This window comes from Culex pipiens, chromosome 2 (assembly GCF_016801865.2).
Source record: "Culex pipiens pallens isolate TS chromosome 2, TS_CPP_V2, whole genome shotgun sequence".
Classification (NCBI taxonomy): Eukaryota; Metazoa; Arthropoda; class Insecta; order Diptera; family Culicidae; genus Culex; species Culex pipiens.
This window is the reverse complement of record NC_068938.1, coordinates 10,281,730-10,289,027: the sequence shown is the minus strand read 5'-3', so window position 1 is coordinate 10,289,027 and position 7,298 is coordinate 10,281,730. Positions and strand designations below refer to the sequence as shown.

The 7,298-nt window shown below is 35.2% G+C and overlaps 2 non-coding genes across 2 annotated transcripts; one reads left to right on the top strand and one right to left on the bottom strand.

Annotated features, from left to right (window-relative positions):
- Positions 1-6,843: 6,843 nt before the first annotated feature.
- Trnar-ucg (transfer RNA arginine (anticodon UCG)) lies at positions 6,844-6,916 on the top strand. Its single transcript has one exon. It is a non-coding gene; the product is annotated as a tRNA-Arg (tRNA).
- A 102-nt stretch (positions 6,917-7,018) lies between these two features.
- On the bottom strand, positions 7,019-7,090 carry Trnad-guc (transfer RNA aspartic acid (anticodon GUC)). The gene has a single exon. It is a non-coding gene; the product is annotated as a tRNA-Asp (tRNA).
- Between the last annotated feature and the right edge of the window lie 208 nt (positions 7,091-7,298).

Here is a 7,298-nt window from a genome sequence, read left to right as displayed (position 1 = left end):
TTGATAATCGGACCATTAGTTGCTGAGATATCGTCATTAGAAAATGGTGGGTTATTTTGGTGAAATTAAGAAAACTTCAATTTTCGTGTTTCTTTTTCTTAAAGCGGCTCTATCTCAGCAACCCGAGGTCCAATCTTCAATGTCGCTTAGACAATTTTATAGCAAATTTTTTGAACTTTTCAAAAAAAAATATTTTTAGAAACGGTCACACATGGTCACTAATTTAAAAAATTGAAAAACTGCAAATATTTCGCTAAAATCAAACTTTCGGTGGCTATATCTTGAAAACGGAGCCCTTTATCAAAAAATCTGTAAAGTACTTTTCGATTGCAAATTCAATTTTGCATTAAAAAATAGTGTCAAACTTGTTTTTGCATGAAACTTCGATTTTTTCCAATTTTTTCAAAAATTCATAACTCGGCGGCAGATTTTTTGACCATGTTTCTCTATGGCTCAAAAGTTGCGGATTTTGTCCCCTAAAAAATATCAAAAAATCTCGAAAATCAAAAAATACTTATTTTGGGAAATTGAGTTTTAGTAAAAAAAAATTGATAAAAAAATCTGCAAATTTTTCTTTCCGTGTGCCTATTTTTTTCTCAAAAGTCCTCAACAATACCTACAACTTTGCCACCAAATTGATCAGAAAATTCACTCAAAAGTTACAGCTGTTTTCATATTTACATACCATTTTTATATGGACAGCAGCCAAAATTGTATGGAGACTTGTATGGATGAACCAATTACACAAAATAGTTTATTTGGTCATAGGGAAGGCCCCCACAAAGTTTGAGCCAAATCAAAAAATACAAATAAAATCCATTTCCGGTTTTGGTAGAGAATTGCTCAATGGTTTTAAGACGATTAGAAAAATATCCCGTGATCTTGCCAATTTTTAAAATAAAAAAAAATCACGTTTCCCAGAAAAATTCAAATCCAGGAAAGTTGGGAACATCTAAGCCAAATGCTTCAATTGCGGTGGCAACCATTCTACCAAGTATCGGAGCTGCCCAAAACGAGCCGATTCGTAGAAATTCAGCAGCAAGCGACGACGAGGCACCAACCAAATCATCGCAAAACACCAGAAGCGGGATCTGCTCGAGTGGTTCCAAATCTGCAACCATTGCCGTTGAATCAGCGGCAAAAAGTTGAAGAGAATACAACACCTCCTGGCTTCAGTCAGCAATCGAGGGAAAACTAACCAACATCAACGGATGAAGGCAGTAGTAACCTGTTTTCACCACAAGAACTTCTAAACATTTTCATCGAGATGACAACAACTCTGCGTGGGTGCAAAACTCGCCAGGAACAAGTAAGAACTCTTGGAGCATTCATCTTAAAATACAGTTCGTAGTTTACTCGTTCTAGTGATTTTGAATATTTCAATGGATTTTTTTTTAGTGTTAAGTTAGGATTAGTTGTTAAAGTGATTTTTCGTTTTTACCCAAATGTATTCGCTTCAATGCAAAAATGTAAAACAATTTGAAGTAAATAAATGAATGATATCAGTTAATAATAAAACGACAAATTCAACAAAGATGAAGCGCATTAATCCATACCACTTCTAAAATAAATGAAATTATCATAAGAAAGTTCAATAAAGACATATTTAATTTCATTTTTTCCCCAAATATCGAAAAATAAAATTTAGTTGGACCTAAAAAAACATAAGAATTTTAGTTTGTGCAACAAATTGGACTTAACTATTCGAACTGTTACAATTTTTTCAATGATTTTTTTTTATTATTTCCATATTTATCGACTTTATGTCAAAATTGGCCAACTCTCACTTGAGTGCACTTTTCCGATCTGCTATCACGCCTGGCCGATCTTCGCGAGCAAATTTAACGAAGGCTTCTCCTCGCGCTCGGTCAAAACCAATAATATCAAAGTTTTCGATTTTCTCTCCCGTCTCGAGAGGACCCCCGAAGAATGGGAATTAAGCAGCACCACCAGGGTACTGAGGCGGACTCGACCCAATCACGATCTCTCGTGAAGATTGGCAGATTTCGCCGGAACGAGATTTCGGTTTTTGCTGAGGTTCCGAGTATTTTCTTCAGTGCATTTGAGTGCGATCTTACAGGGGGGGGAGAGACCTCCAAAACCATATCACACTTTCACGGCTCGTTAGGACCGTTTCAGGTCGTGTTGCATGCAAGGTTGGTTCACAGAAGTTATGGCCCATGTGGACACTTCAATCAGGAGGGGAACTCGTTGAAGATTATTTTCGTTAAGGAATTGAGCGTTAAATTGAAATGTTGTTGTTGGTTCACATCATGATAGTTTTAATTTCAATGAAATTTTTGAAGTGGAAAGAAAACAAAATTTGACGAGGGACATTTCCACACTGAGGATGTGCATCCATCAAAATTAAAAGTACAGAGGGTGTAGCAAAACTCCTCGATATCATCCCAAAAAAAAACTCGATTTCCTTTTCCTGACCATCAAAAACTCAGCCTCCCTGCCCATTATCTCCACACACACCGGACTGAACACGAATCTGACGCTAGGTGGCGTGTCCTTTTCTGTTTCTGAAAGGACCAACAACTCAACTGATGTAACCGAATTCAAAAATATCAAAAGTACCTACACAAAAAAAAACAAGAAATAATAACACGTCCTCATCGACTGACCGTCGTCGGTTTCGCGATGGTGCAGGTACACCAAGTTGGGCGATATCTGTTGGTCCCCGCCGGAGGGACAACACTCGGTGATGACGATCCGACCATCGACAAAACCGGAAGTTGGCCACAAAAAACGAGGGAGAGACATAAACGACGACGACGGTGGCCGATTTGGGTGAAAATAAAGAAAACGACCGAAAAAAAAACAAAGGAATGATTTTTGCACTTGAGCGAGTTTTAATTAAAAGCTGTCGTATTCGTCATCGGGTGCAGTGGTTTTGTGTTTTGGGGCAGTCTACTTTTTTGAGGGGGAGGCTTCTCGACCGTTTTTTGGTATACTTCCGGTAGATCTTGCCCAGGGGAGAGGAAATCGACGATACGGGGGCTTTTTGGTGTTTAATGGCAGAGGTATTTGTGATCAGTTTAAACAGTTATGGCGGAGTTGAGTTTGTTTTTAGGTGTACCCCATTTGGCATAATGAACATTTGGCATAACGGGTTTTCAAGAAGGACGTTTGGCATAATGGACGTTTGGCATAATTGGTCCAAGACATCAAGGACGTTTGGCATAATTATTGCTAGATTTTTTTTGTTTTATTTTATTATTTCTCATTTTTACGAATGAAAATGTGTTGTTTATTTACCTTTTTATATAACTTTAAGAGATTATTATTATTATTTTCGAAAAATTAGGTATCTCATATTTTTCCCCAATAGTAAATTGTTTCCTTTTTGAATAATTCTCAATAAATCTTTTAAATGAAATTTTGATATTTTTATTGAAAATTTAGTTAAAAGAAGGGAATTTTTCTTGTTAGCTTTACATTTGCCCCTTTCAATATAATTAGCAATAATATATTTTAAATAAAAATTCTTTTATATGAAATTTAACTTAAAGATAAAAAAAACCTCTTCTAATCTTCGACAATTGAGCTGTTATAATGCAATTTTCCCTTCTTTTGATCATAATTCAACTTGAAGAAGGAAAAATCTCTAGATAAATTCACATTCTTCCCTTCTTATTTTGAATTCAATCTAAAGAACACCCAGAACTGGCCAGCACTCGTCCGACATGAGAGTAGCGGTAAGATTTACAGACGCAGATAGCACAATTCTAGATGACCGAGAGAATTATGAACTCGAGGCCATTTCAAGAAAAAAGTTCATCCTTCAAAACAAAAAGTGTTGTCTACGGGAACTGAACCAGGGACCTTTAATAGAATAACTCAATGACTAAACTGCCTTGGCCACAACAGCTTGGTGACACAAGAGTAGTCAGATGTCGATGTATGACTCTTGTTGAAGATTTACTGTTTTAATTAATTAATGAAAATAATTGTTTTGCAGGTGTGAGTTGGTACCATTATTCTATCGAGCATTGAGCTCTCTATAAATTTTGATGGAACTATACTCTCGACCCCTAGCTCGACCCTGTATTTTTTTTTTATGTCGATTCGGCTGTTCTTTAAATATTTTGCAATTAAGTTTTTTATGCAATTTTCCCATCTTTTTATATTCAACTTGAAGAAGGGAAATTCTCTTATAGCTGTTCTCTTTAAGCATTTCTCTCATTTTTGCACATTTTTTCTCTGTTGCTTTATTTTTTGCAATAATGTTGTTTATGCAATTTTCCCTTCTTGTATTTATTCAAAACTAATCTTGAAGAAGGGACAATTGATAAAAAAAATTGCTAATTAAATTGATTCTTTGAATAGAGGTACACAGAAAAAAAATTATGGTAATATTCATCAGGAAATGGTGACAGATTTTGTGGCAAAAAAAATAATAAATTTTTATCCAGAAAATGATGAATTTTCATCAGTTTTTGATGAATATTCTTCAGGTTCACATTTTTACACATTTTTTATGTAATATTACTCAAAAAAAGAGGTAATAGTCAACCTACCAAATTTTCAACATTCCACAATTCAACTTTTTTTTTCTGTGTAGATGAAAAACATAAAAAAAAATAATGCGATTGTCAAACATTTAAAGAGTGGCAAAATGTTAATCTTTAAAGAGTCTTTTTCATCTATAAGTTGAATTTTATATAAAAGAAGGGAACATTTCATAAACAAACTCAATTGTCAAATATTCAAAAAGATTTTTTTGGGAGTTTTCCCTTGTAAAAGTTGTATTTAAAATAAAAGAAGGGGAATTTTCATAACAATTCATATGTCAAATATTTAAAGGAAGAAAAAATGTACATCCCTTATTTTGGTTTAATATTGAAGAAGGAAAAAAATCCATAAAAAACAATAATTGCAAAATATTGAAAAAAAAACACAAACTGCACATCTTTTGAGAGATTTTGCCTTCTTTTAGTTTTAAAATAAAAGAAGAGAAGATTGGTTTAAAAATTTTAACTGCATTTCTTTAAAGAAGAGCAAAATATACATACATTCTTCAGGTTGAATTCAAAAAAGGAGGGATTGCATAAAATCTTGATTGCAAAATATTTAAAGACTGGCAAAACTTACATCTCTTTGTTAGTTGAATTTTAAATAAAGAAAGGATGGAAATTTAATACAAAGAAATAAATTCATGAAAAAATGCATTTTAAAGCTATATTAAGAAATATTCCGAAAAGGGAAAAAATTACATCTTTTGAAAGAAAATACTTGATTTCTTGAAAAGAAATCATCTTTTAAAGTAAAATTATATAAGTAAAATTAAAAAGCTATAAATTATTATTTTTTACAAAAAATAAATACTAATTTAACAAAAAAGCTAACAATAATTATGTCAAACGTCCATTATGCCAAACGTCCTTGATGGTTTTTGAACGAGTTATGCCAAACGTCCATTATGCCAAACGTCCCTGATGTCTTGGACCAATTATGTCAAACGTCCATTATGCCAAACGTCCTTCTTGAAAACCCGTTATGCCAAATGTCCATTATGCTAAATGGGGTACACCCTTTGTTTTTCACTTTTATAAATTTTTTATCTTATTTATTGATTGCCTGATTTTTTTTTAAATTTTTTTCTAGACATTAACAGTTTTTCAAAAAAAAAAAAAAACATTTTATTAATCAATTCTTTAAAAACGCATTGCTTGTGATTTTTGAAACTTTTTTTTTATTTTTTTCAAAAAAAGTAAAACAAGGTAATTGAACAACTCTTGATCCAGCACGATCGCATTGAATTCTTCACCTTTCCGGGACTTTGGCAACCAAAACAAGTTCCTCGATTGCATCTGCTGCTCGCGCCTTGCGAATTCTTCAAGATCAATCGATAATTTTCGAATATTTTCGTTGTTTTTTTGTTTCTCGCACAATAATTCCAACGACTGGATCGACCCCAGGATGCATTGCATCAGCATCATCATCAGCTCAGAGGTCACACAGCGTGCCGGGCAACGGTCAAGAAAATCGCAAAACCCATCAAAATCCACCTTCCTCCCTCAGCTCCCCCTCTTTCCCCAAGGAGGGTGGAGAAGACTCATCCGAAAACATTTCTAGATCGACAGCCGAGCGATAATTCTTGGGCAAAAATTCGATCAAGATATTGCGGTTTTCGCGAAGAAACTGCAACGACTGCGCGCGTGCAAGTGCAACAATACAAAACAAAACAACAAAAAAAAAAGCAACGAGTAATATCTGGACAGAAATAAGCTGCATCATGCAGAGTGTGCGCGCGCAAAAACACATAAATAATCGCGCGCGAAATCCGCGAAACATCCAACGCCGCGCGGACGCCCGCTTTTTTTTTCGTTCGGGCCTTATTTTAGAGAAGGTTTCCCCCCTTTGAGTTGATAATCTTCCCGAACCGAAGAGCGGAGGAGGGGGCTCGAGGGTGGCAACATAATAACAGCCCTTGCAGGCAATGCCACGAATCATCAATATCTCCGTTCGGCTCCGACTCCGGGGCTTCGAAGGTCCGAACTCCGAACGAGCACTTCTCACCCCGCCAATAATCGAATTATTTAATCAATTTTAATTTCAAAATAATAAACCATAATTCATAGGAAAATAATACATTTTTTACAAGGTGTTAATATCAACACATTATTGTTGTTACGTTTTATTGGCCTCGTCGTCGTCGTCGTCGTTTTGCTTTCGATCGTGTCCGGCCGGACAGACAGATCGTCTGTCGGTGTGAATTATAATGCTTGACTTGGATACTGGTTAGGGTAGAGTGACTTTCGGTTTTCGAGTCGAAACAATTTTATTCATATTACTAGAACGTTGTACGATATAAGATTTCATTAAATCACAATCGGCCGTGTGGCCTAATGGAGAAGGCGTCGGACTTCGGATCCGAAGATTGCAGGTTCGAGTCCTGTCACGGTCGACCGGAATTGTATTTTATTATTGCTATTTATAGTTTTTTTATTTGATGAGTAAACTAATAATTTTCTTCGAAAAGAGCAAAAAATGTGGTAAAAAAAATAACCTCCCCGACGGGGAATTGAACCCCGGTCTCCCGCGTGACAGGCGGGGATACTGACCACTATACTATCGAGGAATCGATAATAATTACAGTTTATAAACAGGAAAATAATCTGATAAAAGACAACCGTAGGAATTTAGAAGTTTATTTTTTTCCTGATTTAGCCAGATAATTAAATAATGGCATCATAGGGACGTGGCGTTACATCGTGCTGCCACCTGGTTTTTTTTTAAGTGCAAGAGTGGAAAAGTGCTGAGTCATCGTCTAAAAATAGACGGCGTCC